The sequence below is a fragment of the Cupressus sempervirens genome, chromosome 3 (assembly GCF_028749045.1).
Source record: "Cupressus sempervirens isolate cs-2001-9-10 chromosome 3, ASM2874904v1, whole genome shotgun sequence".
NCBI classification, from domain to species: domain Eukaryota; kingdom Viridiplantae; phylum Streptophyta; class Pinopsida; order Cupressales; family Cupressaceae; genus Cupressus; species Cupressus sempervirens.
The window spans coordinates 40,962,972-40,990,259 of NC_143120.1; positions in this window are offsets into that span (position 1 = coordinate 40,962,972).

Below are 27,288 nucleotides of genomic sequence, written 5' to 3' on the forward strand. Positions count from 1 at the left end.
CCGCAAATCTGTCAAACTGCTGATCTGAAGAACCTCCATGCAAGAAGAAGGCATGAACTGAGCATGTCTATATGGTAGATGATCCATCTCACCGAAATGCATAGGTAGCGAGCCACTACAATCACCTTGTATATAGGATCATCCACTAAATACATAGTTCACACTATCAAACCATTGAACCACGGATGCATTAGAACAACAACATAACCCCCCCTTAATGCAGATGGGGTGTGATGACAGGCAACTGAGAAGGTGGGGCAAAATCTCCTGCAAACGAACCAAGAACGAAGAGAGAGGCAAAGAGGTACAAACACCGATAAAGACATGGTCTAACTGACTCTACATGGGGCTAATGTCGTGGAAGGGACACTCACTTGATAAAGGGAGAATGCCTTAAATAGCAAACAATAATCCCCCCCATGGTGCTTTATGAAAATAGTGCAAGTACAACTGACTCAAAACAACGTTCATGATTCCTGAAATGAAAAAGTGGCACTTTATCTCAGTGCGATACATAAAAGTGCTTCAAAATGATAGCTACAATGATCAAAACTGAAAATAAGCTGAACCAAAAGAAAGTACAGCCGAAAAGAAAGCAAACCATGCCAGGAAAACAATCCTCAGGCCTAAAATAGTCAAAATATCCACCATATAGCTTAAATGCCAAAACTATGATAGAAAGAGCAGAGGCCAAAAACTAAGGAAAAAGACTACATTTTTGAAAAGATGAGAAAACCATCTTTCCAAAAATATAAAGCTTTCCAAAAATGGGCATGGGATGCAAAAGATATGCATGCCAGAGTCAAAAAAAGGACTTTGGACTTCAACTAAAAAACCTACACCAAAATCTCTGTCTCAGAACCAGCTTTCTGGTGCTTTTTTTGGATTGAAAAAATACTTTCGTATGCAAAAGTTATGGCCAAGAAACCACAAGTAGGTCCAAAAGCAAATCAAGAGAGGTGCAAGGCAGGTTGATGACATCACGCTGACATCAGCAAGTCACGCGATTAAATTTGACGGCCCTGAGGTCGTCGTCGCAAAAAGAAAGATGCCACATGGCATCGCCATGTGGTAGGTACAGAAGATGACATGGCAGTACGGAGGATGTTGCAGGGGCCATGTGGTAATGTGCCACGTGGTGCCTATACCACGTGTCACGCGCAGGCACTGCTGACTGGGCATGGGGTGCTGATGGGGCGCTGCAAAACCCACTACTCTGCTGATTAGATGAAGTCGCGGGCAGGCAGAGAAGAGCGGAAAAAATAGGTGGCGCGCTGCGGACTGAAGGTTGAGCCGAGGGGGGAGCTGCGGTTTGAAGATGCACCGCTGGCGGAGGTTGCTGAAGGGCGCCGCCGAGCCGCAGTGGCTCAGCGGCGGCGCTACTGGTGGTAGTGGCTAGCGAGCTACACGGCGGCAGCCGCTGGGTGGTGCGACGGTGGCCACCCGGCGAAGCGCGCCGAAATATATTTTTAAATTTTTTTTTCAACCCTGCATCCGTACGATCCATACGGTAGACCTTGGAGGCTTCAAAAAATCCCCAAAATTGCCCTGTGTCCAAAATCGAAAAGCTTTATATGAATCTTGACTGCAAACGGCCTTCCGAATCCAATGGAAATGTCCGTTTGGGCTGAAAGTGCTTCAAAAATTTGCTGATCCCCTAATTTGAAGAAAAAATACCACAAACAAACTAGGGTTTGTGACTCCAAATCACGGCTTCAAAATTCTTCAATGAAGCTGCAACAAGAAGGCTCTGATACCATGTTGGAGTTGAGGAAAGCCAACTCTGAAGATGCCCAAGATCACCTGCATGCGAGAACCTGTCAAAGAGAAGCCAAGAAGGGGAAGAGCATGGAGTAAGGGCAAAACCCTAAACGAACATGAGAGACAATTATGCAAACACAATGAAAATGTATTTACAATATGCACAAATGAGCTATGAAAATACAATGAGGGAGCCTGCTTATAAAGAGCTCATGGAAGCTTGTAGAACAAGCTGGAAGGTGGTAGAAGATAAGATTGACAACAAGAAGGGAACAAACTCCCATGTTGTCAACAACTAACCACTAAATGCATTAAATATAAAAGTATTAAATAAATGCATGACATAAGTAAGCTTAAGAAAATAGAATAAATAATTAACAATTAATTATTTACTCTAACAATCCCAACTAGTAGGTGACTACGACTCCCTTCCTTAACCATATTAGAAACGCCATCCAAGAACAAACACACACACACCATACACATGCAAGTGTGGGGTAAGTATCCATAAGAAAACACATGTGATAATAACCATCTAACTAATCATCATCAATAACTGAAAGCAATGTAATAATCATCATGCATATATGAAATGTAGAGTCTAAGTAATCTCATCAAATATCAACTGAATCCATAGCACAATATGATAGTCTTAAAACAATGCTACTAACCATCAACATAAAACTAGCCCTAAAAGAGTTTGACAATGCTAACAAAAATGCAACCTAGGGGCAGACACTATAGAAACATTCTCAAGTTAATCCATTAAATCATTTAAAAGATGCACACAGAATTTGTAGAACGGAGAAAGGCTTAACAATGAAGTCCACAAAGCATCATCACACTGCTATCACTTGTATTATGTCTCTAAAATGATGAATTACAGACTCTATAATAAAGCTTAGGACTCAAAGAAGTCTCAAAAACTTTTTTTATAAAATCAGAACTCTCTAAAAATGAGTTGCAAAACTCATTAAGTACAAACCCAGCTTGGGTTGAATGCAGAATGATAGCCCCAAAAGAAGGTCTCAATAACTCACATAATGAAGTCCTACCCCTGGGAAAACTCCATTACCTCATAAAGAAACCAATGAGTCACTAATAATTGCACTAAAAATGCTCTAATAGCCAATAAATCTCCTTCAACTACCAAGGCAAAGTCAAATTCGACCCAGAAAGCCTATATTCCCTCTAGATATTCCCAACTAATTTCTAGCTTAATAATGATTTACTTTTCTCTTTGCATTGTTTTTTTAAAGGAATTAACATTTAATGATTTATAATTTATCATTAAATATTAACTCTTTACAATATTAGATCATTTACAAAGAAGAAAATAAAATCCTTTTATTTGCATTTTTAAAATAACAAAATCATTAAAATGATTAATCATTTTAATGGTTTGTCTTGAGCATTTATGCAAAAGGAAAAGGATGATAAAATATTAAGATGCATATATAAAATATGCAAACATAAAACCCCTCACTTAAAAACTGAAAAGAGATAAAAATCTCATTGCCTGTGGATTTCAAATGAGCTTTCAAAATCATAAAGGGCATAAAATGTTAAAAGAACCCTAAAAGGTTTTCATTTCTCACATTTCGTTTGGAAAAAATTGGAAGGGCCAGAAGAAATAATGAGGGTTTCAGTGCTTTCATGGCCTCCATTACACTTACTGCTCTTGCTTGGCCATTTTGCTATTATATTCTTGGTAGCCATTGTTGAGGAATCCACTGGTGTTCTTTCCCTATGGAGGTAAGAAGTTATACTTTGCTAAATCTGACTATTTTGAAACCACCAAGCAGATTATTCATTGAATCTCTCCTTTTAACTCTGTTATAGCTAGGTTTGTTGCTATTATTGAGCTTCCTAACTGGAGATATGGTTTTTTCCATCTTCGAATATGTTGGCAGTAATGATGATGATGTTGGAAATATTCAAGATATGACAAGTTACTGAGAGGGGAGGGGTGAATCAGTAACTTCTAAAATTTCAAAACTGTATACTGATATGTTCACCATTCATCCAAGTAACCTACTGTAAGCATGAAACAAAATCATTTGCAACACTTGAACACATAGATTTGGTGACCCAGAAACCTTCCAAATAGAAAGTAAAACTGGGGTGGGGATGAAACCCACAAGCTTCGTTACTGCAGTATGAAGTTGGCCGGTTAAGGCTTACAATGACCACTTCTGGTGATCTTCCTTGTTAGGAGCACAAAGGATTGCTAGATCCACCTTGTTAGAGGATTTCCAAACATACAATAAAGTATGCACTCTGTTAGGAGATTTACAAAAGACTGTTAAGTCTACCTTGTTAAAGGATTTACAAAAACTGATTCACCTGTTAGAATGAAACAGTGGATCTGATTACAACTGATTGCTAATAAGATCCGCTATGCTCTGATTCACCTTGATGTGATAGATAAAACTTTTCTGCTCCAAAATTTGACCTTGCTGAATACCTTCACAACTCAGCACACATACTTTCGCACGCATGTATTTCTTTCACACTTTCGCAGTTTCATTAATTACAATTTCTATTGCCATTGCAATTGCTTTTCATCTCATTTCTTACTTCCTTACATCTGAATGATACAATACATTACATATATATACCATCCAAATAAACAATGCATGCAAGGTCGGCCAAAACAACAAGTGCAAATTTCTATACAAAGTCGGCCCAAGGTAAAAACTCGGGTTCACTGAACTGACTCGGTGTCCTTCTGATACTCGGCGTCCACTGCGTTACTCGGCATTGTCATGCACTCGGTAGAAGTGAAGGCACGGTTCATACTAAACACTTCAAGTAGTTCTAAACTCGATAACCACTGGAGACTCGGTAGAAGAGATGTCACTCGGTGAATACTTCTATCTGAACTGTAGCTCGGTGATCAAAGGAAACACTTGATAGAACCTTGTGACTCGGTGATAGTTAGTTTCCTTGATATCTGTCTGAGCTCGGTAAAAATTAATTTCCTTGATAACCTCAGGAGCTCGGTTATCACGAAGTTCTCGGTTACATCTTAGTACATCTTCACTCGGTCAAAACTGATTCCTTTCTTTACCTTGAACACTCGGTAAACACTGGCTTCTTTGTTCACCTTGATCACTCGGTAAACACTGACTTCTTTGTTCACCTTGATTACTTGGTAAACACTGACTTCTTTGTTCACCTTGATTACTCGGTATACACTGAGAACTAGATAAAGCTTGGCTTCCGGTGAGAGCTCGGTAAGCATTCAGAATCCAATAAGTGTTGTAACTAATGACAAAAAATGTATCATAATGCCAACAGATGAGGGTTTTTTTCCTCTCCTATTACATACATTCTAGCATTATATTTACATAAGGGTTTTATTGAAAACCCATAAAATTACTTTAACCATACCTTTATACATTTTTCTCCCTCGAATGTTGATCTTCTAAAATTTCCATCTCTTTGTCCCATTCTTCAAGCTCTAGTTTATTTTCTTCTTCTGTTGATGGTGGTTCTTTGAAATTTGAAATTTGGAATCTCTTTCCTTTGATGCTTGGATTTTCTGAAGGAAGATACCAAGTTGGCTCTGGAGCTTTTTCCCCTCCGTAATTATCTTAGAAGAATTTAGTATGTCCAAGCAACTAGAAATCCTAAAGGTATCCACTTGTTAAGCTTATCTCTGGTTGAATGTGTAGAATACCAACTAGTACACTTGATACAGGTAACCAGCCATCCTCTATTGATATTGATAAATTGCAAAGGCTTAGCTTAGCCAGTTGAAATAGGGAATCAAGCTTAGACTCCCCATTGTTGTGTATCTCACACCATCCATTCTTTCTCTATCTTGATCATTAGGCTTATCTCGAGGATAAAAAATAATAGAATTGAGAACGCATGCTCCAATAGCTATTACAAAGGGTGTATCCTTTGTTAATCATGCTTTGCAGTGAATAATTTTAAAACTGGCCTGCTCCCTCCATTGTAAAAAAAAAAAAAAGCAATATGGATATTGAGGGTTTCTTTTCTTTAATTTTTTTGGCTTTTATCAAGGCAACATACTCTGAGAGGCTTCATATTTCATCTATCCTTTTTTCCCTTAAGGATTCATTGCTTAGAATTTTAATTGATTGCTGAAATTTCTTGTCTAATGATATCGGCTATAATCATGTTTACACCCCCACATTTTTACTGTAGCTCTTTGATTGTCTAGTTTGGTCTGCCTCAATCTAAAAACATGATATTATTTTGGCCTAACTTTGTAGGATAGCTTGCATTACCATATTTATTGGCATAAATATTATATTTCACCTGGTGCTTCCCATTGTGCACAATGTCTCTTCAATAATTCTTTTGTCACATTTTTGTATGGATTAGGAATTGCATTACCAACAGCATAACCCTTGAAGGACTAGAAAATATCTTCAATAGATGACCATCAAAACCTTCAATTTTGTTAACAAAATTGCTCTTTCCTTAATGTTGTAGATGTGTTTTTCCATTATGCCCTCGTTAATTTCACATTAGTCTGTAAGTCTGCATTTTTTTCTTTCTTTAAATAATAGCACCATGACTTTTGAAATGTATGTAAGAAACATTCCTCTTTGCTGAAATAGTTAGAAATCACTTCATTTGAATTCCATCATTAAGTAACACAATTAGAATCAATGCCAATCATGTTCTTGAATAGGAATACAAAGAATATCCTCTGCTGCAAATGGTAACTCTATTTGATAAGCCATTCTTTGACATTGATTTTCATATTTGATAAGCCATTCTTTGACATTGATTTTCATACCTGTGCATGCGTAATTTCTCTGTTCTTTTGCTGATATATGAATTACCTCTATTATATTCCATACAAGGTTCCAATTCATAAAACTCGGTAGGGTAAGGCCTCTAATGATACTCCCATTATTCCCGAGATTCACTAAGAGTAGATACTGACAAATGAATTCCAAAGTATTGCCCAATTTGAGCTTCATCCCACTTTTCAGTTTCTATTTCACATCTGCAGTAAAGATCATAAACCATATGTTTTCTTGTTTTCTCCATTTCTATTTGTGAATAGCAATCTAGAGTTTCAAAATAATGCTTATATTTTGTTTTAAAGTTTGTGCTATTTCATCATGATATTGATCATGTAACGCCCCGCCAAGGGATCCAAAAGAATTAACCTAAAGTTTCACTAAGTTTGCTAAACATTTTTTTTTTTTTTAAAGTAAGAAAGTATGACATACACACCAAACAAATAGTAGTGGAAGCAATAACATGTAATCATCGACAAACATACATTGCAAGTTACATTTCTTAAAGATCCCAAGACGTTGAGTCACGTTTAAATTTAATTAATTCTAAGTCTAACAACTATCACATACATATAAAAGAATAATCAGAAACTCCAATGTCCATAATATACATTTGTTCCGAATGCTCCTTGGCAAATTAATTTGGAATGCTCAATCATCCACTGTACATGTCACAGGGTATGAAAGGCTTAAAAGAATATACATATGTAAAGATCAAGATACAACATCCTCAAATCCATGATACAAAGTATAGTAAAAATATATGAAACTATTCACCATACATGATACATCCATACATCCATAATGATAAAACATCTATCATAAAATCTAACCATCCATCATAATAATTCAAGAACATAGTGAAGGTAAATGTCAATCACGAAAACTCTAGCCATCGTGACCACGGAACGGATCCAATGGTAGTGCTGATGTAACGCCCCGCCAAGGGATCCAAAAGAATTAACCTAAAGTTTCACTAAGTTTGCTAAACATTTTTTTTTTTTTAAAAGTAAGAAAGTATGACATACACACCAAACAAATAGTAGCGGAAGCAATAACATGTAATCATCGACAAACATACATTGCAAGTTACATTTCTTAAAGATCCCAAGACGTTGAGTCACGTTTAAATTTAATTAATTCTAAGTCTAACAACTATCACATACATATAAAAGAATAATCAGAAACTCCAATGTCCATAATATACATTTGTTCTGAATGCTCCTTGGCAAATTAATTCGGAATGCTCAATCATCCACTGTACATGTCACAGGGTATGAAAGGCTTAAAAGAATATACATATGTAAAGATCAAGATACAACATCCTCAAATCCATGATACAAAGTATAGTAAAAATATATGAAACTATTCACCATACATGATACATCCATACATCCATAATGATAAAACATATATCATAAAATCTAACCATCCATCATACTAATCCAAGAACATAGTGTAGGTAAATGCCAATCACGAAATCTCCAACCACGGTGACCACGGAATGGATCTCAATGGTAAGAGTAAAAGCACTACCACCCGACCGTGTGGAACCTAAATGGTCCACTCCCACCGCGCTGAGGAGATAGTCTCAAGTCCCAAATAGGATAACAAAAACCTATAATCAAAATTACTCTCTAAGTCAAGGAAATCCTATAAGTATGCTAACTCAAGGGTTCCTAAAAAGATCGACATCTAAATCCCAGAGGTACCACAAGACACGTAGGAAACCTAATATGCAAGCGGGAAAGTGTCATCGCAAAAGTCACGTAGAAGTTACTCGAGCAATCCCTTAGGAATCCCGGGTCCCTACTGATCCTGCGGCCACTAGTATCCTCTCGTACTGACGAGGCATACTATGGAATGCAAGGTCGTAACCAAGCATCCTCTCTACCCCATCCTAGTCTGTACTAGCACTCATGGCATGGGAGAGAACATACAATTATCTTGTTAGGTTCATTTTCTCTCATTTAGTGTAAATGTTTTCACTTATTAAAAATGACTTACAATGGGTTTCTCAAGGCAGCCTCTTAGGGCTCCGACCCCCATTGCAAGCCACTTCCCGACTCTACACATAGATAACCTACCCTAGCTCATGAACTCGTAAAACAAAGAAACATAATAAAACCATCTCAGTCCTATACGAGCAACTGAAAAAAAAACATCATAAAAAGATAATCCACAAATTATATCAGTTCTTCATGAGCAACAGATAACATCAAATAGTAATCATGTAATCACGACAGTTCTCTATCAGCAACTGAAGGCATCAATGATAAGTCACAAAATCCAGTGGTTCTCTAATGAGCAACCAGAAAGTAATACAAGTATAACTGATCGAGACTCAGATATGGTTATCAAATATAACTGATCGAGACTCAAAAATGGTTAAGTTAGGTATTCTCAAATACATACACCTCAGCTTCACACAAGGAAACTGGAAAGCAATAACAAACCGTAACACAATGATGTCATAGAACATTTCATCACATTACCATGGTCAGGTTTAGAAAGATCGAGACTAATTCATCATGACATCACATTCACAACCCCCGAGCCTCTGGTAACAACCTAAACTGGTCGACGCTAAACCGACCCCAAAATATTCAAAGTACAAAGACAACATCAAAGTCTTAGGGATTGGATCTGAAAGTATATTATTTGAGTTAAGGTAAGGTTTATGTTTCAGTTTAATGTCGAATTCAAGTAACAAATTTTTCATATTTACCCCCTTTACGATTAACCCTTTCTATAATAACTTCCATTAAGTCAATCTTCCAAATCTACTATCTAATCAGATAGTATTCATTATTAATTAACTTTAATTAAACTAATTTTAGTTAAAGTAATCAATAATCATTTGATCTAATTACTTATTTTAATCTATCCATTAATTGTTAAATTATTAATATTTAACCAAAATTATCAATAATTTAATATTTACCATTTATGTGAAATACATTTAATATTTATTATTTAAGTATTAATAAAATAAAACTTTTATTAAATAAAAATATATAATAATTTTATTAATTAAAAATTTTAATTAATAATAAAAATCATTTTTTGTAAATAATATATTAAAGAAAAAATGAATTAACAAACTATATATATATATATTTTTTAAAAAATAATAATAAAAAATAAAATAAAAATCAAACTCATTATTATAAAACCGCCGGCTTATATAAGCCGACGGCCTGCCGCAGTCCTGCGGACGCAGGGCCTGTGGCAGCAGGTACGTCGTACCTGCAGTCGCAGTACCTGTGACGCAGGTCTATCGGCTAAGCCGACTGTGGGGGGTGGGCACGGGGTAATTCCCTCCCCCCCCACAAACTTATAAAATTTATTATATTTAATTTGTTTTTTTTTTTTTTAAAAAGGGGTACAATCAATATATATATAAATATTTTTAAACTATATATATATTAAAATAATTAATTAATTTTTATTTTTTTTAATATATATATAAATATATGCCTTGAAAGATTGTTTCCTCCTCTATCTTGATATAGAAAATATAGTCATTCATCCAAACGTTTAATCTAGAATCTCGGTATTAAATTCAACCCTTCCATTTAAATCTCATGTATAAAGAAGTTTATAAACAAGTAACTGATAAATACCAATATCGTAATGTTTAAGTATTCTTCACAAGGAATTTCAGATTTACAAACCCCAGACACGAAGAAGATAGGAAAGGATAATTGCGTATTAAATCGATAATCGAAAACACCAGACCCTACCTGATTCTGATGCTATTATGCAATCTCCAGGAACTGTAAAAGAATTCGCTCCTCTCAATAACCTTCCTCTGGAAAACTTTCTTGGTATCAGCTTTCTGAAATTCACTTCCAAAATTGTCTCCCCCCAAAAATTCTCGTCCAACTTCGTATATCACAAAAATGAACCCCCAAAGTTGTGATAAGCAAATTCTCCTCAATTCGGGGCACTAATTGTGCGTTTACCCAAGAAGACTCTTTGCACAACTCAGTTAACTCCAAATTAACTTTTATTATCTTTTCTAATTCTTTTGCATTCAACTTTCATGCACATTAAGTTGAATGATTAAATAACTTTATTTTAAATTTCACTTGACTTCCATTCTTAATTAATTTATTACTTTAAATCTTATGTGCACTTTTAAGAAATTAAAATAACATTATTAATTTTTTTATAATTTAATCTTTTAATTTAATTCTTATATTTAACTCATGTTTAGATCATGCGATCTAGAATTCTTAATAAATTAATATCTTTCAAATTTTTAATTTATTTTAGAATTTAATTGATAACATATTTAATTAATTTAAATAACAATAGTATTTAGCATTTATTTAAAATGAACTCCAAATATATTATTATTAAATTAAATAAATATTATCCTGTTCTAAATATATCTTGAACTTTAATTTCCAACTTTAATTTTTTTATTTAATTAATTAATTAATTAATTAAATATAAAGATATCATAATAATTCCTTATTAAATTAAATCATTAATTAGTCTTTTTAATTAGACTTAATTAATAGAAAATACACCAAGGACTCATAAAGCAACATACGAAAACCCATCATAGAAAAATACATACCAAATCAAACAAAAGGGTTATAATCACAAAATTACATCATTTGATGCATTCAGAGGGTACTTAACTCAGATACTTGTCCTAATTATCAATTAGGACAATTGGCTAAAGGGTTTAGGATTTGGACTTAAGAGTTTATCTCCCCTCTCTTACCATTGGGACAGTGCGATAGGGTACGCTCATCCTGACAATTCAGGGAAGTCGATACCCGGTACCTACAACCTGCATAAAATCCACGCATGTACAAACACAATATTCTAAGCTAAATAGGCAATGGCGGGAAGTGGTGCATCGTGTAGATCCCGACTAGCAGGTGACTATGACTCCCTTCCTTAACCATATCAGAAACACCATATATAAATAAAACAACACGCACACCATACACATGCAGTATGGGGTAAGTATCCATAAGAGGCACATGAAATAATAAGCCATCTAACTAATCATCATCGATAACTAAAACCATTGAATAATCATCATACATGCACGAAATATAGAGTACCAAGTAATCTCATCATATAATAAACTGAGTGTAAACATCCTTTGATAATCTCTAAAATAATGATACTACTCATCAAACATAAATTGGCCTAAAAGAGTTTGGCAATCATATCATAAATGTAGCTCAAAAAATGTAAACTAGGGGCAGGCACTACAGATCATTGTTTCTTTCTTGTAATATTATCTATCATGTTGTATATCTTATGAGGTTCGAGCATGGGCTCGTGACACTCACAAATGACTTTATTTCTTTTAGCACTAGATTTCAATATCATTGCTTACTTTCTTTTATAATGAAATGCATTTATACATAGAGTATATGTAGGAATAGGATCCTTTAGCATCTAACCTCATTTCCCTTCTTTTTTGTAGTTGTTGGAGAACGTGGAGCTTGAAGCTAGACGAGTACACCAGGGAAAGAGTTCATAACCAATCAAAGCAACATGGAATGACTAGTTATCTCTACTCTTATTTTCTTTCATCCATATGTATCTATTTTTGTATTTCCTTATGAAAGAAACTTAGTAAAGTGAGCTATACTCACGGCTTGTGTGAGATCTTTTCTTTCCAACAATATTAATTCATTTCATTGTTTAGCAAAACATCAATGTATATTTGAAAGTAAATAATACAAGGAAATTTCTATTGTTTGAATGAAGTGAATGGAACTTTTGTACTTTCATTTCTTGTATACTTAAAATTTTACACGTGCAAAATTTTAGTAATATTTTTGGCAACTTCTGCTATATGTCTAGTTGCTTGACATTTGACCAGTTGTTCTTTTCGGGCATAGAGTTTGATTATGCATTCCTAGCACCTAGACCTGATACAAAGCTACTTCTAAACTTGCTGGTTTAGTTTTGAATGTATGCACGTGAGTTTAATAAGACTTGAAACTCTTATTAGATTGACGGGTATGTAGGGTCAGAACTCAAGTATCAACTTGAGGAGTCAAAACCGTCATAGTCGACCATTTGGTTGATATGTGGATGAATGTATGAGCTTGAATGAATGCATGTATGCAGTAGATGCATGGATATGCATATGTGTATGGCTGGCAGACAAACATATGTATTTACAATGACATATATTTGCATATGTATGTGTGTGTGTTGGATATGTGTATGCATTCAATCACATACATTTATGCAAGCATAAATGAAATGAGCAGAAATGACTACTTAACAATGTAAACTAGTAACTTGACTGAACTAACTACAAAAGAAAAATAGGATAGAAAACAAAACAAAACTATATGCAGACACATTTATTGAAAACAAGGGAAACTAACCTAGTATGTACAAAGTAGGACTGAAACTCATACCTCAAAACATGGGTTGAGGTGGATCTCATTCACAGGGATCAACATTATGTCTCCTTCCATGGTAGCAAGCTGGGAAGCATTATGCTATTTACACTTAGCAATTTGAAACAACCCAACCCACATGTGATCAAATTTATTGTGCTAGCCTAGCCTACTCTTCAGAATGTCCCACTTTAGTACCATGTCACCAACATGGAATTCTTCAGCTTGAGCTCTTTTATCAAAGCTCTTCTTTATTTGCATTTTCTGATACTCCATGGTTTCCATGGCCTTTTTCCTGGTTTCCTCCAACTCCATCAGCTGAGTACACCGCACTAAAATAGGGTCACCTTCCTCAAAAAAAACCAATTGTGTAGCAAGGTCAAGTGCAGGTAATTTTGTCTCAATGGATAATTTGGCTTCTTTTCCATAGACAAGCCTATATGGGGAGTTTTTGATAACTTGCTTTGGGGTAATCCTATCAACCCCTAAGGTGGCTTTCAAATTTGAATGCCAATCCCTCTGATTCTCTTGCAAATTGCGCTTGATGATTCTTATAAGGTTCTTGTTGGAAGACTTCACTAATCCATTACCCTGTGGGTAATAAGTAGAGTTGGTGCTAGGATATATCCCATGATTTAAGGCCCAATCAGTAACTTTCATTCCAATGAAAGCAAGTGCATTATCAAAGATAATGGAATCAGGTACTCCAAACTTGTTCACAATATCATCATAAAAACTTAGAACTATTATTTCATTTGCATCCTTTACCGCTATTGCCTCAATCTAGCATGTGAAATAATCAGTGGCTATAATAATCCACTTGTGACCCACACTTGATGCAGGGCTAATGGGCCCTATAAAATCAATGCCACACTTCTGAAAGGGTTGTTCTATCTTAATTGGCTACAAGGGAAAAGCTGGAAGCCTCTCTTTTCCTGCAAACATGGCGCATTTAGCACATTTTCTGACATGTGCATGACAGTCCTTAAACAAATTAGGCCAATAATAGCTAGCTCGTAGAATCTTATAAGTTGTTGTCCTAGGAGAAAAATGTCCTCCTGAATGCCCATCATGAAATTCATGCAATATCTAAGCAACCTGATCTGAATCAACGCACCTGAGAAGGACTCCATTGAAGTCTTTCTAGTATAGAATGTCATTAATTAGCACAAAAGGGATTGATTGCAAGTGATAATATCTTCACTTTGTTTGATCCAAGGTGGCTAGACATTGACTAGTTTTCAAAAAATGTATCATATCCTGCAACTAGCTTGCTATTCCATTATTATTTCCAGTGGTACCAATCAGTAAAATAACATTTTATTGCTCCTCAAGCTATGAAATATTCATATCAACAATTTTCTTGCATAATCCATTTCCTCTAACCAACTTGGTTATCTAGATATCTACGTCATACTCCATGATGTGTGTGATCTAGCTAGCTCTTTTCTCATTCAAATCCTTACTTAGGAGGAACTCCTTGACACTTGGGTGCATGATGACCTTGTTATGTGTCAACAAGTGCCTAAATTTCTTAAGGCTTTTTACAACAGTAAGGACATGTTTCTCAATGAAACTGTACCTTTTCTCATACTTTTCTAGTCCTTTGCTAAAGAATGTGATTGGCTATTCCAATCCCTTTGCATTTTGTTGTACCAGCATGGCTGAAATCACGTCATAGCCCCCATATGCATAAAGAATGAAATACTTACCAAAACTAGGATTGATTAGGACTGGTGCTGCTGATAATGCATTTTTGATGGCCTAAAAATTATCTTTGGCCTCCTTTGTCCATGCAAAAATTGCATTCTTTTTAAACATAGTTGTTAATGGCTTGAGAAGAGCTGCAATATTAGGTAGAAATCTTCACACGAAATTGATGTGGCCAATGAAACTTTGAAGGCCTTTCTTGTGCTATGGTAAAGGTAGCTCCAGAATTGCTACAACTCTTTTAGGGTCCACTGTGATGCCTAACTTAGATACAATGTATCCAAGTAATTTCCCCTCATGTACAAAAAAAATACTCTTTTTGGGGTTTAATGAGATGTCGAACTATCTATAGCGCTAAATTTTTTTCCTTAAGTGATCAATATGATTTGCTATTTTTTGTGCGTAAATCATGACATCATCTAAATAAACCAAGATGAACCTGTACATCAAATTACTGAAAGCCATCTCCATGGCTTTTTGAAATGCATCTCCAGCATTGGACAATCCAAATGGCATTCTTTTGTACACAATTATCCCCCATTTTGTTGTAAATGTATTTTTATGTTGGTCCTCTTCCTTTACTAGTATTTGATTATAACCCGAATAACCATCCAATAAAGAAAAAATTTCAGCCCCTGATACTATTGGAATTAAAGGTAGAGTAACTGCGGGGGGGGGGGGGGGGGTGTGAATCAGTTGCTCACAAAAATTAATCCATAGATCCCTTAGATTTCTTAAAGATCTAGTTACTATTGATACTCGGTAAACATAATAAAAAATGTTGTAGCTTGGTAAATTGAAAACAAGATGAACACAAGAGACACCAGATTTAACATGGAAACCCAATATGGGATAAACCACCAAGTAACTAGTCACCAATTTTTCACTCTTTTGAAGTGAGCCCTACTCAGAGCCAACCCTATTAAAGGTTACAATACACACTATTAGGTGTGACCTTGTTAGAGGATTTAATCACCCTGTTAGGAGTGGCCTTGCTAGAGGTCTTTAGAACAATTCAATTGAACTGTCACCTTGTTAGAAGATTTACAAAATGGTTGTTAAATCAACTCTGTTAAGAGATTTGAAATCACTGCTATAATGGTTAGAAAGCAACAATGAATTGACCTGAGAAAGATGCAACTAAATTTGCTGACTATGGGTCTCTATTCAGCATTATTAGATCCTCCTTGATCAAATATAGATTTTTTGCTCCTCAATGGTCTTTGATCATCCTTCAAATTCACTTCCACAATAATCAGTCTTCATATCACATTAATTCCACACATACTTCCACTCCTCAGATAGAATTTGCAACTTGACCTCTTAATTATACCATTCAGATAGTCAAGTTGGCCCATTTACATGTTACATTTAGCAATAAACCATACATCAGTCGGCTACAAATATTACTCTAAACAAATAAATGTTATTTCATAAAACAATAAAATCCTTTACTGGCCAACCCTGCTCGGTAAATACTGCTTCCAAAAATTTCCTAAGTTAACCTTCTTGACTCAATTAACATTGCAATATCCGTAAAATCCTTTGGCTACCAAGTTTACTCAATAAGAACTGAATTCCTTCATGAGAGCTTGGTAAGAACTACTTCTACCACATTTCCTTTGATGATCGAGTGAGCATGGTAAGAACTATTTCTGCCATATTTCCTTTGATGACCGAGTGAGCTCGGTAAGAACTGTTTCTGCCACATTTCCTTTGATGACCGAGTTAGCTCAATAAGAACTATTTACTCAGTAGATACTGCAAGTTTTCTTCACTAACCTCCTAGGCTTGGTAGATTTTGTTCTTTTTCCTTGCTGACCTTCTAAGTTTGGTAGACTCTATCCTTTGCCTTACTGACCTTCTGAGCTTAGTAGACACTGTCCTTTGCCTTGCTGGCCTTCTAAGCTTAGTAGACTCTATCTGATGACTGATATGACATTTGTGTGACATCAAAGACAATACATAATTGAACAATTTGTATCCAACAAATACACTTTGAAAAATCTATTCCATGGATGGAAGGAAGTGCCTATCTTTCAGTGAGACTCAATTTAAGTCCCTAAAATCCACACACAATCGTAGCTCTCCATTCTTCTTCCTTACTGGGACCAAGTTAGCAACCCAAATTGTGTGTTTGATAGGGAAAATAATTTATCTCTCAGTCAATCTAAGAACTTTTTGCAGCAAAGGTCCCAGCTTTAGATTGATAGGCCTTTGCCTTTGCCACATTGGTTTAGCTTCTAGTTTCAGCTCTATTGTATGCTATGCAAGTCTTGGATTAAATCGTTTTAAATCACTATACTACCAAGTGAAGACATTGTTGAATTCTTGGAATAAATGAAGAAAATATTATTTTTCTTTAGCTGAATTTACTTTACCAAATTTTAGGCATTTACCTGGTGCAATTTCCAGATCTAAATATTGATTTCCTTTAACCAGCAAGTTAGCCTTTTTGGGTTTCAGTTGATCATCTGAATTGAAGATGCTTTTCAATGTTACTAATCCTTTTGGTAACTTATTATTTTTTAACTAAATCACCTAATCACCATACTGATCCTTATACCTCTACTAATTAGAATTGGCAAAAAGTCCTCTGCAAGTAAAAATTGTAGAATTTGTTCACCGCTGTCAAAAACTTGCCAATTAATATCATTATCAGGAACTAAAGGCCTAGTAATGATTATGATATGCTACTGATCAATATGTGCTAAAACACTTGTTACAATATCATATTGAACTCCTACAACTGCTAGTCTATTAGCATGCTGGTTTTTGTATCTAGGAACATCAAATATGTTAAATGCATCAAAGTTTTTGAGTAAATCCCAAACATGATGCCTATAAGACTTTAAAATGTCATTTTTCATAGCATTCAGACATCTGATTTGATTTACTACCAATTCACTATTACCCAATACTCTTAAACACTTGATACCACATTTTCTTTCCCATTCTAATCCTTGAATTAAACCTTCATACTCTGGTGTATTATTGGTACAAGAAAAATTGAATCTAAAAGTGGCATAGTATTTCTCATTATTGGGTGAAACTAGCATGACACCTCCACCAGCACCTTGTTTACCCTTGGAACCATCAAAAAACATGCTCCATAGCTAATCTTGGGACTCTCCCAACTGATTTGCTAGTTTGACCAGATTGGGAATGACTTCATTTTGCTCATGGATAATATAGGTCCCTAAGTTAGCAGTTTTCATATGATAAAATGGTTTTTCATAAGTTTGACTAGATGCCCATTCATCAAGAAGAATATCTAGGATGTTATCTAGTTGGGTTCAATTTTTAGCAGCTATATGATACTCTTATTTGTCAAATGCAAGCAGATTTGCATTGACAGCACTGGGTACATAGGGCTCTATGTGGTTTTTTGCAAGTTACTTAGATTTAATTGTTACTTTAGTGCCATATCTAGTCCGAAAAAGCATGTGGGACCAATTAGATGACAAATAACCACCAATCTTTGTAGTGAAGTCCCTAGATAAGAAGATAGCAAAGTATGGGGGTAAATCTATGACATAGATATCCTGCTAAATGGAAAAATTAGGACAGGCATGAAGGGTGACACTTGCATCTTTAATCATGTCTATTGTACCCACAAATGTCCCATCAAGTTGGACAACACCTCATTCAATGGGTTGGTATTTTAGTCCTAACTAGTCAGCTATCTTTTTTGGCATTACTAAGCTTGTAGCTCCACTATCTACCATATAGTTATGGACTAACTTATCACCAATGATCAAGGAAAGGTAGCAAGGAGGTGGTTTTGTTACCTTGTTTGATTCTTTGGCAGCTTTATCATTGTCCTCCTTCTTTTCTTCAACATTTGTTAACATAGCCTTTGTTGGTTCATTCATCACCTTCGTGGGATTTGCTTCCTCCAAGATAGCTTTTTGTAGGATATCCGTTTGACCAGGAATAGCCAAAGTCTCCCACATTGACATGGACATGTTCATCTCCTTCATATTTTCCATGATATTAAATGGTGCAGCAAAGTGTGATTTCTGATGTGCTTTAAAAGCACCATGTTCTACTAGCTTTTGAATAGTTTCCTTGGTGATAGGGACATGAGTGTCTCCCATCATGTTTGTAGCACTTGATGATAGTTTAGCTATATTTGATGCTTTACCCTTGTTTGTTGTTTGCTCTATTTCAAGGGCTCTCTTCTTAGCTTGGGTATTTGCTGATATTGGTGAGTCATTATTGACTACACAAAATTCATCTCTTTGCCAGTTCAGGAAAGTAGTCTGAGGAGTCGATGCATCATGTTTCTATTTAGGTGCATCACTGGTGGCATTTTGTTGTCCCACTACTGTATTTTGCACCATTAATGTCTCATTTATAACTCCATTTTTGCATGTAGCTTGATTATGTGGTTCATTACAAGGATAACATCATTCAAAGTTTGTTGCAAGATTATTTCGCATAGGCACAATGTCTCTGACTGGATTGTATGGCCAGAGAGGTCTTTGATTAATATTCTACCTATAACCCATTGCATTACCTTGAAATGGTGGTCTATTTCCTTGAGGTTGGCTTTGATTTTTCTATTGGTAAGGTAGATTTGCAGCTGAATTCTATTGTTGGTAAGATGGCCTAGGCTAAAATTGCTATTTTTTAAGATTAACTAGCTCATTGCTAAAGGTTTGAATCATATTTTTAGTTTTTAACTAACTATTCTTAATTTCTTGTAGCTCCGGTGAAGGACCTATAGTACTTGAAGGGCCTACCATGGTAATTTCTTGGCTGGGAACAATAGGTAATGGGTTAAATGGTAGAATTACCAATGGCATATTCGGTTGTATGTTTGGAAAAATGGGCATTGGAGGCCTAGGGGCTATTTTACCAGCCTAGATAAGACTATTTTTAGCTCTAATGGTGATATCATAAGCTTGAGGTAGTGAAACACTTCCCATAGATTGAATCATTACTGAGATATTGCTATTTAAGCTTTTCAAATAATAAAGAAAAGCATGATTTGCTAAAGGTCTTACCGTAATGGGTATTCTAGTCTAGGTCCTTTAAAACTAGTTGTTAAAATCCATCATTTGTTCTTGTGGTGCACGCTTTATAGTTGTGAGCTGCTCTACAAGCGACAAGAAATCTGAATTATCCTCAAAGTGTCTTGTCAAAGTGTCACCCAAAGCATCCCATGAGTCTATGGAACCAATAGTTAGGCTTCTGAACCACTGAAGTGCCTTCCCCTTTAAAGATTTTGCAAGTAGCTTAGTAGCCACATCCTCCCTTGTAACATGATGTACGTTGCACAAAGTAGTGACATCCCTTATGTGCTCATAAGCTATAGTCTAGTTTTCTCAAGTAAAATTTGGCAAACTCTTTAATGCAGCAAGTGGTATGCCATAATGTTGAGCAAAATTCAAGGGACTCCCTTGATTAAAAGGCACAAAATCATATGCCCTTGCCATTAGTGGAGGTTTTTGTACTTGTTGTTGTATTAGTTGTTGTTGGACAGGTTGCTATTGAGTAGGAACACTCTGTTGAAAACTCATATTTTATGTACTTGCTAGTATAAAACCAAGACTTGCTGAATTTTCAGTTGAGTCAACAGATATGTCAAATGATTCAACTCTTACTGATAGACTTGCTAAATGTCTGACTTTCGTTTGATGTGTTCTACTATATACATGAAGACCAGGGGCTAAAATTTGCCTCCTTGACCTTGGCTTTGTTCTAGCAAGACTCCTTCCATGTCTTTTTCAAGTTTCTAACTGTAGATATTGAAAAGAAGTGGAACTTTGTGTTTGAATTTTTCTCATAAATCTATCATACCCTACTAGCTGGTTGAAAAATGACTTTTAGCTTGTACCAACATAGTTGAACAATGTGCTCGTGTCCCACCGGGCATGTCAAAACTATTAAGTTTCAAGATTTGCACCCTTGACTGAACTGAAAAAATTTTAGTAAACCTTACTTAACATGGGAGTCATTTCACTATGTGAGATTGGCTAATGAAATGAAACCTCCAAGTTTTAGGCTGGCTCTTATTTAATCTTTCAGTGAAAATCTCTAAAAACTTAATGAAAACTTGCAAGGAAAAGGTAAGAAATTGCTGAAAGTAAACCTAGAACTAAAGCTTAAACTAAGAAAATGAGGTGATACACCAAAAATGATTATGAAGACTTAAGAAACATTTGATAGAGAGGATTATATAACTATTTGCAATGCAAATAAAGCACAACTTCCTATAAAGACATGCAAAAATGATTTATGATAAGGTTTCAGTACTAAAACAAGAAAAGGAGGACAAACTAACACCTCACTTTAATTAATTTCATCTTTAAACACATATCATAACCTACAAATAAACTTACTTTCCTACAAATAGGTGCTGGAATGAGAGAAAAAGACCAGGAATAGTGAAACATTCTCAAGTTAATCCATCAAATCATTTAAAAGATGTACACATAATTTGCAGAAAGGAGAAAGGCTTAACAATGAACTCCACAAAGCATCATCACACTACTATCACTTGTATTATTTCTCCAAAATGATGAATTATAGACTTTTTAACAAAGCTTAGGACTCAAAGAAGTCTCAAAAACTTTTTTATGAAATCAAAACTCTCTAAAAATGAGTTGCAAAACTCATTAAGTATAAACCTAGCTTGGGTCAAATGTAGAATGATAGCCCCAAAAGAAGGTCTCAATAACTCACATAATGAAGTCCTACCCCTAGGAAAACTCCATTACCTCATAAAGAAACCAATGAGTCACTGATAACTGCCCTAAAAATGTTCTAACGGCCAATAAATCTCATTCAACTACCAAGGCAAAGTCAAATTTGACCCAGAAAGCCTATATTCCCTCTAGATATTCCCAACTAATTTCTAGCTTAAAGACTATAACATATGGATAATGATTTACTTTTCTCTTTGTATTGTTTTTTTAAAGGAATTAACATTTAATGATTTATAATTTATCATTAACTATTAATTCTTTACAATATTAGATCATTTACAAAGAAGAAAATAAAATCTTTTTATTTGCATTTTTAAAATAACAAAATCATTAAAATGATTAATCATTTTAATGGTTTGTCTTGAGCATTTATGCAAAAGGAAAAGGATGATAAATTATTAAGATGCATATATAAAATATGCAAACATAATACCCCTCACTTAAAAACTAAAATGAGATAAAAATCTCATTGCCTGCAAACTTCAAATGAGCTTTCAAAATCATAAAGGGCAGATAAAGGGCATAAAATGTTAAAAGAACCCTAAAAGGCTATCTTTTCTTGCATTTCATTTGGAAAAAATTGGAAGGGCTAGGAGAAACAATGAGGGTTTTAGTGCTTTCATGGCCTCCATTATACTTTCTGCTCTTTCTTGGTCATTTTGCTGTTATATTCTTGGTAGCCATTGTTGAGGAATCCACTGGTGTTCTTTGCCTATTGAGGTAAGAAGTTATACTTTGTTGAATCTGACTATTTTGAAGCTGCCATGAAGATTATTCATTGATTCTCTCCTTTTAAATACGTTATCACTAGGTTTGTTGCTATTATTGAGCTTGCTAACTGGAGATATGGTTTTTTCCATTTTCGAATATGCTATCATTAATGATGATGAGGGTTTTTTTCCTCTGCTATTACATACATTCCAGCATTATATTTACATAAGGTTTTTATTGAAAACCCATCAAATTACTTTAACCATACCTTTATACATTTTCCTCCCTTGAATGTTGATCTTCTAAAATTTCCATCTCTTTGTCCCATTCTTCAAGCTCTAGTTTATTTTCTTCTTCTATTGATGGTGGTTCTTTGAAATCTAAAATTTGGAATCTCTTTCCTTTGATGCTTGGATTTTTTGAAGGAAGATACCAAGTTGGCTCTGGAGCTTTATCCCCTCCCCAATTCTCTTAGAAGAATTTAGTATGTCCAAGCAACTGGAAATCCTGAAGGTATGCACTTGTTAAGCTTATCTCTAGTTGAATGTGTAGAATACCAACTAGTACACTTGCTATAGGTAACCAGCCATCCTCTATTGATATTGATAAATCGCAAAGACCCAGCTCAGCCAGTTGAAATAGGGAATCAAGCTTACACTCCCCATTGCTGCGTATCTCACACCATCCATACTTTCTCTATCTTGATCATTGGGCTTATCTCAAGGATGGAAAATAATAGAATTGAGAATAGATGCTCCAATAGCTATTAAAAAGCATGTATCCTCTATTAATCCTACTTTGCAATGAATAAATTTAAAACTGGCCTGCTCCCTCAATTGTAAAAAAGAAAAAAAATATGGATATTGAGGGTTTCTTTTCTTTAATTTTTTTGGCTTTTATCATGGAAAAATACTCTGAGAGGCCTCATATTTCATCTACCCTTTTTTCCCTTAAGGATTCATTGCTTAGAATTTTAATTGATTACTGAAATCTCTTATCTGATGATATCAGCTATAATCATTTTTACACCCCTACACTTTACTATAGCTCTTTGATTGTCTGGTTTGGTTCACCTCAATCTAAAAACATGATATTATTTTGCCTTAACTTTGTAGGATAGCATGCATTACCATCTTTATTGGCATAAATATTATATCTCACCTAGTGCTTCCCATTGTGCCCAATATCTCTTCAAGAATTATTTTATCACATTTTCATATGGATTAGGAATTGCATTACTAGAAGCATAACCCTTGAAGGAAAAGTGAATATCTTCAATAGATGGCCATCAAAACCTTCAATTTTGTTTACAAAATTGCTCTTTCCTTCTTGCCGTAGATGTGTTTTTCCATTATGTCCTTGTTAATTTCACATTAGTCTATAAGTTTGCATTTTTTTCGTTCTTTAAATAACAACACCATGAATTTTGAAATGTATGTAAGAAACATTCCTCTTTGCTGAAATAGTTAAAAATTAGTTCATTTGAATTCTATCATTAAGTAACACAATTCGAATCAATGCCAATCATGTTCTTGAATAGGAATACAAAGAATATCGTCAACTGCAAATGGTAACTCTGTTTGATAAGCCATTCTTTCACATTGATTTTCATACCTGTGCATGCGTAGTTTCTCTATTCTTTTGCTAATATATGAATTACCTCTATTATATTCCATATAAGGTTCCAATTCATAAAACTCAGTAGGCTAAGGCCTCTGATGATACTCCCATTGTTCTCGAGCTTCACTAAGAGTAGATGCTGACAAATGACTTCCAAAGTATTGCCCAATTTGAGCTTCATCCCAATTTTTAGTATCTATTTCACATCCACAATAAAGATCATAAACTATATGTTTTCTTGCTTTCTCCATTTCTATTTGTGAATAGCAATCTGGAGTTTTAAAATAATGCTTATCTATTGTTTCAGAGTTTGTGCTATTTAATCATGATATTGATCATTGTTTCTTTGTTGTAATATTTTCTATTCTGTTGCATATCTTATGAGGTTCAGGAATGGGCTTGTGACACTCAGAAATGACTTTATTTCTTTTAGCACTAGACTTCAATATCACTGCTTATTTTCTTTTATAATGAAATGCATTGATAGATAGATTATATGTACGAATAGATATAAGTAGTCATTGCTTAGATCCTTCAGGATCTAACCTCATTTCTCTTCTTTTTTGCAGGTTTTGGAGAACGTGGAGCTTTGAGCTAGACAAGTACATTAGGGAAAGAGTTCATAACCATTCAAAGTAATAGGCAATGACTAGTTATCTCTACTCTTATTTTCTTGCATCCATATGTATCTGTTTTTGTATTCCCTTATGAAAAAAACTTAGTACAGTGAGCTATACTCACAACTTGTGTGAGATTTTTTCTTTCCAGCAATATTAATTCATTTCATTGTTTAGCAAAACATCAATGTATATTTGAAAGTAAATAATACAAGGACATTTCTATTGTTTGAATGAATTGAATGGTACTTCTGTACTTTCATTGCATGTATATTTAAAATTTTGCACATGTGCAAAATTTTAGTAACAGTAATTCAGACATATGTTTGTTTTGACATAGATAACTTGAATTCAAGTTATCATAAATCTTTTTTTTTAATAGAAAGCTAACTCAATAAGCTATTTCATAGATATTTTTAAAAAAAAAATTGACCTAATTTACTAATTTTCCTAAAGTGTCGAAGTCAGTTGATGTTTAATCAATAACGAATATATGATTAGTTAAACTCATATTTTAAAGTCTTAATGATTAAAATATGTATTACAATTATAGTCATTAGAAAGCTTGCTCTGAGCAGCAAGTTTTGGTATTTTTAATTTTACAATAGGAGATCATTTATCTACAATTATGGGTGTCAAAAGAGGAAAAAAAAAATTTAAAAGAAAAAAGGGCCCAAGAAATGTAATTTTGTATGTTCACTGCAAACATAATGTTCAAAGAAAACATATTTTGTATGTTCATTGCAAACATATGTTCCAAGTGAACATCCAACCCAAAAAATTTCAGCAAGAAAAAATTGAAGTGGATATGTTCGCGTGAACATGTAAATTTTATTACATTCACATGAACATAAAAAAGAAAAAATGTGGATGTCGGCTTTAGATAAGTCAGCTTAAAATAGTGAAGCCCTACTACCAATTCGTATAGTGACATTTTTATATAGTTAGTGTACAAAATTTATGTTGAGGCAAGGAGTAATTTTTTTTTTTTAATGATTTAATAATGGGACACACGAAAGGAAGGAAAAATAAATATACAAGGAGGAGATCTGATGAAGCAGAACAAAGAAATCTTCAGAAGACTGTGGCTCCTTATCATCGAATTAAAGAAAGTATGTAATTATATATATTAGTTTTTTTTATGATTTTGAATTTAATTATGTTTCAAGCTTATTTTTTATCTAATTTGATTTATTTATAAATTTATTGCAGCTAATGAACAACATGAAGGAAATGTTGAAGAAGGCTCGACAGAAGTAGAAGAAGTGGAGATGGGAGAGAGGTCAGGAACACTCCCTACGAAATCTCAAACAATGAATGTTGAAGAAGGTTCAAGATTTCTCCCTACAGAGGTTCGAATAAAAAAAGTTGGAGAAGGGTCATAATCTTTCCCTACAGAATGTCAAACAATGAATGTTGGAGAAGGCTCAAGATCGCTCCCTATAGAAATTCCAATAACAAAAGTCAGAGAAGGGTCAGGATCAGGTGCAAGAACTAGTATGGATGAACTCCTAAATATTGCCCACTATGTAAAGAATTATATTTCTCCAAAAAATTTAGATCATTTACTTAAAATGGATGTGGATAAATTGAGAAGACTTGCAGCTACTGTTCAACCATTAAGTTTGTCTAAGAAAAGGTCAATGAATAAGAAGATAAAAGAAATTATGACTCAATTTGATAACACTGAAACACTTGAACAAACTCAGTTACTTTCACTTTTTCTTACACAAAAGAAGTTTCAAGAGGCATTGAAATTATTAGGTGTAGACACAACATCAAAGAAGAGAAGATTTTCTATCATGTAAATTGATCTGATTGAAAATGTTAAACAAGGTTTGAGAAACATAGGAAAATACTCTTGAACTAAAGATAAGTCCATTGCAAGAAAAGTGATGTTGATGTCTATTGTAAATAAGAATATGACCCAAAATAGACAAAAATCTTCAATTTTTTCTGAAATGGGTTTTAGTAGGAAAAAAATGAGAAAATATGTTAAGAGAAGATTAATTGTAGATGACAGTACTATGGAGGGCAATTGGGAAATCATATGTAGAGCACCTCATTATGATAGGATTGAAGAGTCATTAAAAATTTAGTCATATCATTTTGGATTGATAACACTCATCCTTCATCAAATAGTAGAGATGTTATCAGGCATAGAATTGTATCTGGTAAATATGAACATCAAACAAAACATTGATTGGACACAACACAACATGAGTTATATGTGTTGTTTTGTAGTGAACATTGTAATGTAAAAGTTAGGCACATGTTTTTTGAAAAATTGAATCCATACTCTGTGAGGTCAAACAAAGTGTTTGAAACATCTTGTTGTCATCATCATATTGAGTTTGATCTCCACTATCAGGTATTTTGAAAGTTTTTAGAAGACACATATGGTTTTCATGCCGCTCCTCCTAGTAGAAGAAGTGAGTTTATATCATCCATTCTATGTGACAAAATAGATGATCTAGCTACTCAAATAAATTGCATCAAAGGATTATGTGAAACATGTGGTGAATTGGCTCTATTTCTTTTGAAATTTGAAAATATTGATGCAACAAAAAAATTGAATTGCAAAAGTTACAAGTATGTGAAGAATGTAACAAAGTTGAGAAAAGGGAAAAAAAGGTTGGAATATGTTGAAGAGGAGTTACCTATTCTAACATTTATGGACAGATTTAAGAATTTGATTCAACCATATATTCATTATGCATTTTTTACAAAGTGGCAAGCACAACAATTTCAAAATTTGAGAGATAATTTCCCACTTGGAACAATTGTTTCAGTTGTTGATTTTGTAGAGAACTATTCCTTTGTTCATCATAAAGAAATTCAATTAGATTATTACTTTTCTAAGTAGGTCACTATTATGGTACATTTTTTTTTATAGACATGCATAGTTAGATTTGGATGGTGTTCAAACTACAGTTCAAGCACGAGTAACTAAAAAGGAATATCATTT